This window comes from Petaurus breviceps, unplaced genomic scaffold (genome assembly GCF_028583685.1).
Source record: "Petaurus breviceps papuanus isolate PSGF00001 unplaced genomic scaffold, PetGlider_PUasm1.0 40, whole genome shotgun sequence".
NCBI lineage: Eukaryota > Metazoa > Chordata > Mammalia > Diprotodontia > Petauridae > Petaurus > Petaurus breviceps.
In genome coordinates, this window is record NW_027186315.1 from 6,890,487 (window position 1) to 6,901,144 (window position 10,658).

Here is a 10,658-nt window from a genome sequence, read left to right on the forward strand (position 1 = left end):
GAAGGAAGGAAGGAAGGAAGGAAGAAAAAGAGAGAACAAAAAGGGATGGTGGTGGGCAGGAGAAACTATCTACCATGAGAATGCTTATGAAGTACAGAGGAGTACAGACTGGTGGGAAAACAAGAAATGGATGGCCTAGCCTCCCTTTTAAAGTAGAAGGTGCAAACTTTTCATCCTGGAAGATAACTTCAACCCTAGTACTTATGTCTTAGACATTTCCTCCACCCTAGCACCCTTGCCTATCCTGAATCCAAGGAAAAGAATGGATGCATATAATATGATGTCAAGGTTTTTAGAGATATAAATGAAGTTCAATCATAGTGAAAAACATATTAATCACCTAGCGTTCCTTTTGGAAATTATTTTGTTGCAGATAACAAATGTAAATCTTTACCCGAATCCAAGACAACTCTGAAAGACTTATGATAAAATAATGCTGTCCATCCAAAGAGAAAGAACTGATAGAGTCTGAATACAGATCAAAGCATACTTTTTTTAAACTTTTTTTTTTCTTGGAATTTTTTGGTCCATATTTTTACATCATGACTAATGTGGGAATATGTTTTGCATGACTACACATGTATAATTTATATAAAATTATTTGCATTCTCAATGAAGTGGGGAAAGAGTAATAGAAATTGGAACTCAAAATTTTAAAACAAAATTTAAAATTGTTTATACATGGAATGTGAGGAAAATACCCTTAATTAAAAAAAATAGGCTCAATGAATTATTTTTGGAAAATAATATGATTTTAAAAAATCAAATAATATCTAAGCAGGACAAGATATCAAGTGCATTGTACTTACAAGTATTGGAATTCAGAGTAAAAGAAAGAACACTTAGGAAAGGAGTGGCTGCATAGTGAAAGACTGCATCATGAAAGTGGAAATTCTATGTGGGGGCAGGTAAGGAAATGAGTTTCATTCAGTATCAAAGTGCAAGTTAGCAAGATGTGAGTTTGGATAACACATATATGGATAGTGAATACAATAATTTCAGTTTAAGGTGAATTTAATACTTCTTTCCAAAAGCAAATGCAGAATCATTTTAAATTCCTGAGGGAAATGATTAAAGTATCCTTTTGGAAGAATGCAAATGTATGACATTTAAAAACTATTGCAATAAGTTTTTTTAAGAAATCACAATGTCATAAAGGATTATGCAATAAAGGTAGTAGGAAAACTTTTCAATCATAAAATTATTGATAATTTTATTTTTGTGTGATCCTTCTACCTAACAAGAACACAATCCTCTCTCTGCAGGAGATGATTTCACAATATATGGTTAAAAAGGCTGCTTCTTGATGTCCAACTAATTTTAAATATGTTTTTTATTGATTCATTTTGTTTTACATCACCTAGATTTACTTATTCATTATGTACCTTTTCCTTTCCCACAAAGTCTTTCCATATTTAACAAAAACAAATGAAAAGAAGAGGAAAAAGTCAGCAGAACTGACCATTGCATCATAACAATCGATCTCATGGACTACCTTATCCTCCCATCACCTCTGTCTAAAGAAGTAGGCATATTCCTGTATCTCTTCTTTGGGAATAGGTTTATTCTTTATTATATCAAAATATTTGCTTTCAATTTTTTTTGGTATTTATATCTTTCTATTATTTCCTTGTCATTGTGTAGGTTTTTTTCTAACCTTGCTCCCTTCAATCATCATCACTTCATATAAACAATTCCATGTTTCTCTGAATTTTTCATGTACACTGCTGCTCATAGCAAATATTTCATTACATTCAGGTACTAACATTTGTTTAGCAATTTCCTGACCAACTGACTGCATTTTGATTAAAATTCGTTACTACCATCAAAAAAATGCTGCTATATTTTGGTGTCTATGAAACTTCTTTTATCAAAAATATATATTAATATATGTATATGTGTATAAATGCATGCACATATGTATACATGTTATATATAATATGTGTGTATATAGATGAGTTTGTGTGTGTGTATGTGTGTGAGAGAGAAAGAGATATACCTAACAGCAATACCTCTGGAGCAAAGGCTATAGATATTTTAAGCACTTTGGTAGCATAATTCCAAATTGCTTTTAAGAATTATTATACTAAATCACACTTCCGGTGGCAAGTCTTCTAATTGGGCAGTGCATAGAGTGCTAGAACTAGAGAGAGGAAGATGAAATTCAAATCTCCCTTCAAATATTTACTCTCATTTCTTTTACTGATTTAAAAACAACAGCAAAAAAAAAGTTGTGCCCAAATATTTACTATCTATGTGACCCTGGGCAAATTATTTAAACTTATGCTACCTCAGTTTTCTCGTATGGAAAATGGAGATGATAATCATGACCTCATTGGTAAGTGAGGATTAAATGAAATAAAAATTTGAAAAGTGCTTTGTAAACCTCTAAGTGCTATGTAAATGCTATTGTTATTATTGCAGTAATTTTTTATATATTAAATATAATATATTTGTAATTATTATTTTCCCTTTTTGAAGAAGTTTATTTATATTTACAGAACATAAAGTTTGGCTCAACACTCATGGCTCCAATCACTATATTACTGTTATATCACTGATAATCTCTTAGAATTATAAAATATCCTGAACTACTGAGAGTTAAAGGCCAAAAAAAAAAAAAACCCTAAAACCAACAACCACTCTGAACTGACCCTATGCTCAGTCATCTAGGATCACACTAAACAGGTGCAATGTTTAATTCTCCATGTAACTCCTCTTTTTCCAATGATTTGATATTTTTGAACTGAATTAGGCCTTTCCTTTGGCAGTAGACAGAGATTCCAATTATTTCTAATTAATAAATACTTTCCAGGTTGTTAAAACATTTTACTCATAAAAACTTGAGGTGACAAGTCAAATGAGAAATATTTTATATTTTTGTTTTGGGATTTTGAGACATTGACTATGATGAAAAAAATAAAGTATTAAAGCAATGAGGTTTGAACTACATTATGCTATAAATTTATCCCCAATTGTTTTCCAGAATAGTTGTATAAATTCACTTTAGCATACTTCTTGATCTTTTCCAAAAGAAAAGATGCAATATTTTATTTCATTCATCCCAAATTACATAATTCCCTGCCCTAACAATTTAATAATCCTGCCCCCCCTCAAAAAAAAAAGAAATCAGGTTAATCTTTCATGATATTTCTGGTAATGCAACACTTTTCTATAGAATCATCTATAATCTGCCTTTGCTTCCAACTTCTTTATTTTAAATAATTTCTGATTAGATATTCAAGCTGTCAGGTCAATATAATCTTACACATCTTTGCTAGGTATACTCTAACCCTCAGCAGGAACCTCCTGTTCCTATATAATAAGCCATGTTCTAGAAATTTAACTCACATTATCAGATACCATTTTCTCAGCTAGCTATTCACTTTATTTATTTATTTTTTAAAGCAACTGGGGTTAAGTAACTTGCTCAAGGTTACACGGCCAGTTAGTTCTGGGTGTGGTGCTAAGTATCTGAGCCCGGATTTGATCCCCAGGTCATCCCGACACTAGAGCCAATACTCTTACTCGCTGAGCCACCTGGCCACCCCTAAGCAATTGGGGTTAAGTAATTTGCTCAAGGTTACACGGCCAGGTGTTTCTGGGTGGGTGCCAAGTGTCTGAGCCCGGATTCGATCCCCAGGTCATCCCGACATTGGAGCCGGTGCTCTTACTTGCTGTGCTACCTGACCGCCCCAACTCTTCACTTTATGTATCAGTTTCATTTTCTGTATAACTTTTCTTGAGTGAGCAGCAATGAAGAAAGCACAGCTGTGTCCTTATAATTTTCAGTTTGTTGATCAATAATTTCTAAATTTTTTTCAATATCTTTTAAGTTTCTTAGGGAAGTATATATGGTGCCAACATGAGTAGCTACTGGTACATTTGTATGTTTTGAAAGGGCTTATCTCCTCTCTTGGATACCTGCTTAGGGAAGACAACAAATCTACATCTATTATCTTATCGACACATCACTAACTAGTATTCCTGAGCAGGGAGAGCGCAGCCACTATTATTCTTTGCTTTTTCCTCTGATCCTTATTAAGGACCTACTCTCTACCAGGTGCTGTGTTAGATGCTAGGAATACAAGGACAACAAATGAAACAGTCTTTGCTGTCTTTTTTGTTGTTGTTGTTTTTATTTCACTTTTATTTGCATTCTAATGTCATATTTTACTCCCATGCCATAACTTTTGTTTCTTCTGCTATATCTTTTTCTTTTGAGCAACCTCCTCTTCTGGTTCAGGAACAATTTGTTCCTTTTCAATAAGTATCATCTCAATATTGCAAGGAGAACCTATATAAGGGTTGATTCGATTATGAGCCCTGTAATACACCATCGCATTTTGGGAGCCTTGTTAACTTGGATATGTTCAATGATAGGAGAATCCACATCCAAACCCTTCAGTTCTACAGTACTCTCTGAATTTTTAAGCACATGGAACAAGAATTCACCACTCTTTTTGGGCCAATGATCCTGTGTTCAACCTCATTGCTTAATCTAGGCACATCTGCCAACTCCACCATTATATTTACAAAAGGGAAGACATTGTTTCTTCAATACGACATCTTTCAAATACTTGATAGCTTTTCAAACATGCATGCCCTTGATAGCTTGGGCTGTTTCATAGATGTTCTTGAAGTACACCTGGAGATTTGAATCCCTTGACTTGCATGATTTTCTGGGGTTCTCTGGATCAAGAGAATACCTCTCCATTTTAAATTATTACCTAGGAAAGCTCAAGGGAAGAACCAATCTTTACTTTCTTGACAAGTAAATAATTTATGATTCAATAGGGAAGAAAACAGTTACATATAACATCAATGTAAAATGAATAAGTACAAATATATACAAAATAGCTTAATATAGAGTAGTTTTTTACTAGTGTTTGGGGTAATAAGAAAAGGTTTCATGAATAAGATGGTACTTGACCTGTTTCTTAAAGAAAACTGAAGGGGCAGAGTTAAGAAGGGAGTGTCTTGTAGGCTTGAGGGACAGTCAGTGCAAAAATATAAAGAGAAAGATAGTGTGGCTGAATTGCCTATGGTGAGTCTAGTAATATCCAGTGAAAAGAAAAGATGAGTTGAGATTGTTTATGGCTTTAAAAGTTAAACAGAAGATTTTATTTTATATTTGTGTACAATAGTAAGCCTTAGGACTTCAGAAATGAGGAGTAATGTGGACAAAATTTGACTTCAGTTGTGTAGGATAAACTGGTGTGGTAAAAGCCTGAAGTCAGAGAAATGAATTTGAACTCCTGAGCTAAGGAAATAACTTAGCAAATGGAAAGAAGTAAGATACCAAAGATATTGTGAAAGTAGAAATGGCAAGATTTGAAAATGATTGGACAGTGAGGTGAAGGATAGTGAAAAATCAACAGTAATGTAATGTATGTGGACATGTTGTGGGGTTAACCTCAAAAAAAAAAACCAAACCAATAACTTCTCTAACTTTTTTATTGCAATTTAGTATTTTCTTTAATTATATTTTTAAAAGAACATTATTCTGAGAAGGGCTCCATAGGCAGCACCAGAATTCCAAGGAGGATGCATAACACAAATTAAAAGGTTATCTGTAAAATAAAGCTTCATTAAAAAAATTTAAATGCTTCCTTTTTGTTGCTTTTCTACTCTGCTAAATTTAAATTCGTATACTTTCTAATCTCTTCTCAAAGGTGCAGTCTTTCTTTTGCTACTTCAGATACTTTTAAGTCCCTTGAAGTTCTCCTTCTGCTTTTCTCCTTTTCCTCTTCCTACAGTTCCTCTTTCTTCATACCTTTGCTCTTCCTTGTTGCATTGGATAATTCATAGTATAGAAAACAATACTCCTTGAGGACCTTTACCTTTTCTTGTCAAATATAGAGAGAACAACCTATAATTGGAAACACAGACAATCTGTGGAAGAATTTAGAACATGGCACATGTAATATAACTCATTTTAGTTTCTCTTCTTTGTCATATCTGATAGGCCAAAGTGTAAAAAGACATTCCTTGATTACTTTTACCTTTTCTTGTCAAATATAGAGAGAAGAATCTTCATTCAATATATAGTTATCAGTTATTTTATCTGTGGTGGAATTTAAAACATGGCACATTTGATACAATTCACTTCAAAATTATTGCTGTTGTCTATACTGATTGAAATTATCACACACTTTTGTTTCTGATTTGCTTATGACTATTAGAACCCAGCTACTCAACAGCTTATTAAAGTACTTTATCACTTTATTATAATTTGAATTCATTCAGTCGTTTCAATTGGGTTTGACTCTTTGTGACCCCTTTTGAGGTTTTCTACATAGATAGGGTAGTGTTTTGCCATTTCCTTCTCCAGCCTTTTTTTTTTTTCCATATGAGTAAACCGAAGTAACCAGATTGAAGTGACTTGCCCAGGGTCACACAGCTTGTAAGTGTTTTAGACCAGATTTGAACTAAGGTCTCCCTGACTCTAGATCTAGTGCTCTATCCACTGTACCACCTGGCTGTCCCATTAATAATTTGATAGCCATACTCAATATCCTTTAATTAAATTTAATTTAATTAATCAATATCTCAGACACTTTTTAGTCATATCTTATTTCCTTTCCCTTCTCTCACTTCCTGTTGCACCATTTTTATTTATAAATTTATTTTGCCAATTTCTTTTCTTACTGATTGGTTACCCTTTACTTTTTTTTTTTACTTTACTTGCTTTTCTAAATGTTGTACTTATGAGTCCTTTTCCTCAAATCTTTATTCCACCATGCTTTTCTTGCTTTAGATTGATTATTTTTTTCAGATTGAACCTTCTCCTTCAGCTCAAATTGTTTTCCTTGGAAAACCCCATAAAAGATGTCATAGATGATATGTTGATTGAAAAAAGGAGATGGACTGATCACAATTGTTCATATTGCCAGAAGGAAGCATAATGAATTGATTCAATAAATAATTGAATAAATTCCATTTGTATCCTTTAATGTTGAGAAAAATGAAGGAAAGTTCCCAGTATACTCCATGTTTTCCTTATGGAAAATATATGATAAGCTCAAGGAATCATCATTTTAGGCCTACAAAAAATCTCGGATTTCATCTATCCAATGCCCTCATTTTGTAGAAGAGGAAACTGATATCTGAAGTAATAAAGTGTGTTGCCCAATCTCAAACACATTCTAAATAGAATAGATAATAAGATATACACTTGGATCTTCTGACTCCAAATCCAACTCTTTGTCATGGAAAAATATGATGTCTGATAGGCACACAATGCTGTGATATAGTCTGCATCCTTGGAGGGTATATTCACATTGATTACAGCACAGTTACCATATGCATCAGTATATGAGTGTAGTGTGAGATGCACTCTTATAGTGGAAGCAATATTGAAGAGAGCTGGATTATAAGACTTTCCCTACTTATTATTTATTTTATGGTTTTGGAGATATAATTTTCTCTGCCTTCTTAACTATAAAATGAGAATAATAATAGTTACACAGTCTCAAACGTGTGTTTTAAGATTGAAATAATAAAATGCATATTAAATTTTTTTGCAAACTAAGTCAAGATATACAAATATAAGGCTTATGTTTACATTTCTTAATGTCACCTTTACTATGTTTATATTTTTTAATTCACTCCATTAAAAAACAAAAAACTTTTGGATGGCTAGGTGGTGCAATGAATAGAGCACCAGCCCTGGTGTCTGGATGACCTAAGTTCAAATCCGGCCCCAGACACTTAACACAAAAAGTAGCCATGTGACCTTGGGCAAGTCACTTAACCCCAATTGCCCTCCCCCCAAAAGCAAAAAAAACCAAAAACTTTCAAAGTCTTTCCATTGTGTACCCTTTGAGGTCTAAGCTCCTTTGTTATTCAAGCTTCTCCAGAAATTAGATTCTGCCTTCCATTATTCTGTTTTATTGTCTTCTGCTCCAAATAGGTTTGTATACCCATTATTCACTTAGCCAGCAATGTGCCCTCCTATCTCCATGAATACCCTTGGTTCTTTTCTGAAGTCAAATTCTAGCCATCCTTTAAATTCCATTTTGAGTTTGTTTGGTTTTTATTTTTTCCCCCCGGTCTTCCTCACTTACAACCATAGTGACAAATCATCTATATTCCTTTTGACTTCTTATAGCAATTAAGTGTGCAAAACTGATTTGCCATTTAATATTTGTTGATTTGTTAGTTCCCTTACAGGAGACATATGACAATTAACTACAGAACAAAAGATCTATTACTGGAAAGAAGAAGGACTGCTCACTTATTAATAATGAAATATGACAGATGAAAAGCAGAGTGATACACTGGTACCTATAAAACATTTCAAGGTCCAGAAGAATGTTTTCAGTCTTTGGAAAGACATGGAAAAGATTCAGACAAAATGAGGAAACATGGATGGATTGTGATCTGAACTGGTGGAAGGAATACCCACATTAGTGACCTCATAGATATCAATGAAGTCCATAGGCTGTCCATTAGTTATTATTTTTAGCTTTCTTCTATTCATAAAGTCCAAAAAGCACTGCTGACAGATTTTTAAACTACAAATGCTGAATAAATAACTATATTTTGAGCCCCATGAAAGCAGGAGCTAAATTTATTTTTAACCCCTTTAACACTTTTCACAATTCTTTGCACATAGAAAGGGAGACAAACAGATCATTGAACTTGGGCCTATAATTCCAAAATAATTGAACTATAATAAGATTGAACATAATATTCTATATTTCTTATCAGTCATGTGAAATTGTTCTATAGTTGATCTAATCAGTTCCTGAACACCTAAAATCACTGGAGAAAGTAAGGTACGATCAGTGTGTGTGTGTGTGTGTGTATCTATACAATGTGCGTATGTGTACTGAGTAAAATATTGAAGAATGGCATAAGAGAATAAAATGGCTCATGATCTTTGAACAAGTCAACCTAATTTAATCTTTCAGCATTTCTTTGAAGGCTAAATACTTTTTCCTTCTACTTTTCCATCTACAATAAATTTCTTTAGTTTTAAAAACAGGCAACTTTCTATGATAGGGTATTAATGGTAAAGAATATGCTTAGATAACTTTTCAGGCTCAGTTTTTACTTCTATAATTTATAAGAATAAAGTAGAAAATAGATTCTCATGTGTTAATGAAGTAAATGCATTTTCTTATATTTTAGCTAAGTGAATAGAATTATTGATAGTCTCATAGTGAAAACTCTTGAACTTGTTGTCTTTCATTATTTAAAAGACATGTTCAAATAGAATTTATGCTTATATCCTTCATGCTGAAGGTTTTCCTCTCATAATATATAGTTCACACATCAAGGTATTTTAAATCCATTTTCATGATGACTCTAGTCTTCCAAATACGTCATTTACCCTTCAACTTAAAGCTTAAAATATAAAAAAATAACAGTATAAAAGACAATACTTCAAGAGTCTAACTGAAGGACAAGAATATTTTTCTAACTTTGCTGCTCAAGAGTAGTAAATATATGCATGTATATGGATTTGCAGATGTCTATATATGTGTGTATGGATGTATGCTTTGCAAAAGGCTGAAAGGACAGTTCTAGTGTGCCCATATATTTCAATTTCAATCCAACATTGCACTTTGAATAAATAACAATTTATACAGACAAGCCCAAACAGAAAAAAACACAAATTAATTTCAAAAGAAATAGCTGATATCATTCATTTTTAAAGATGAAAAATAACCAAAATAATGGAATATTTAAAGCATATATATACATATATATTTACATATATGTATACATATACATATGTGTGTATATCAGATAAATTATAAAGAAACAGAAAAATCAGAGTAAGATCATTGCTGGCCAAGTCCTAGACACACATTGGGTCCTCAATGAAACATTTGTTAATATAAATGCCTACCCAGAAATGCCAGCAAAATCTAGATCAGTCTTCTCTTCTCTGATTGGGTTAAATAAAATTTTAAAAATTAAGAAAAAACGCTAACAAAGGCCCTAACCACCTTTTGTAGGGAAAATTTGAATTTAACCATAAAAATATTATAAAATTTCCTTCAGGGCCATAGAATAATTGGGGCTGCATGGAGTTTGTGGAATAGTTATTGCATATTTGAAAAGCCTGGATTAATATTTCCCACTATGCACAAAAGCAACTAACTCTTCACTATAACATGGAATTGGGAAGGGGCCATTAAGGCCATCGCTAAATAATTAAGCATGCACTCTCTAATATTTGCTGGACATCAGCCTCAGTGATATCAGCTAGTATAATAAATACAGTATTCCAGTGTTGAAAATAATTCAACTATACTAAAACAATTTGCATATTTTGGTTACTATTTGCTCCCTCTTTGATGGTAGTTTAAAGAGACCTTTACTCTAATTATGGTTTTAGCATGAAAAAGTGGAATTCCAGAAATGCCCTTATGCATTTGTGCTAACATTCTTTGTATTTTGGCTAATAATAAATAAGTTAATGGATTTACATAGGCTTACTTCGAGAGAAAAAAAAATGCTTGACTGAACTCATGATATCATCAACAATAACTGTAATATCCCTTTTTAGAGCCAAGACTTTTTGCTGTACTTGCTGTCTTGTAGTCACACTGCTGCTTCAAATAAGAAATGCACACAAAGAAGCAATACAGATGAGTATTTAGTTGTTTTTTTTCTCGTTAATGAATTTTCTTGGAGATAAT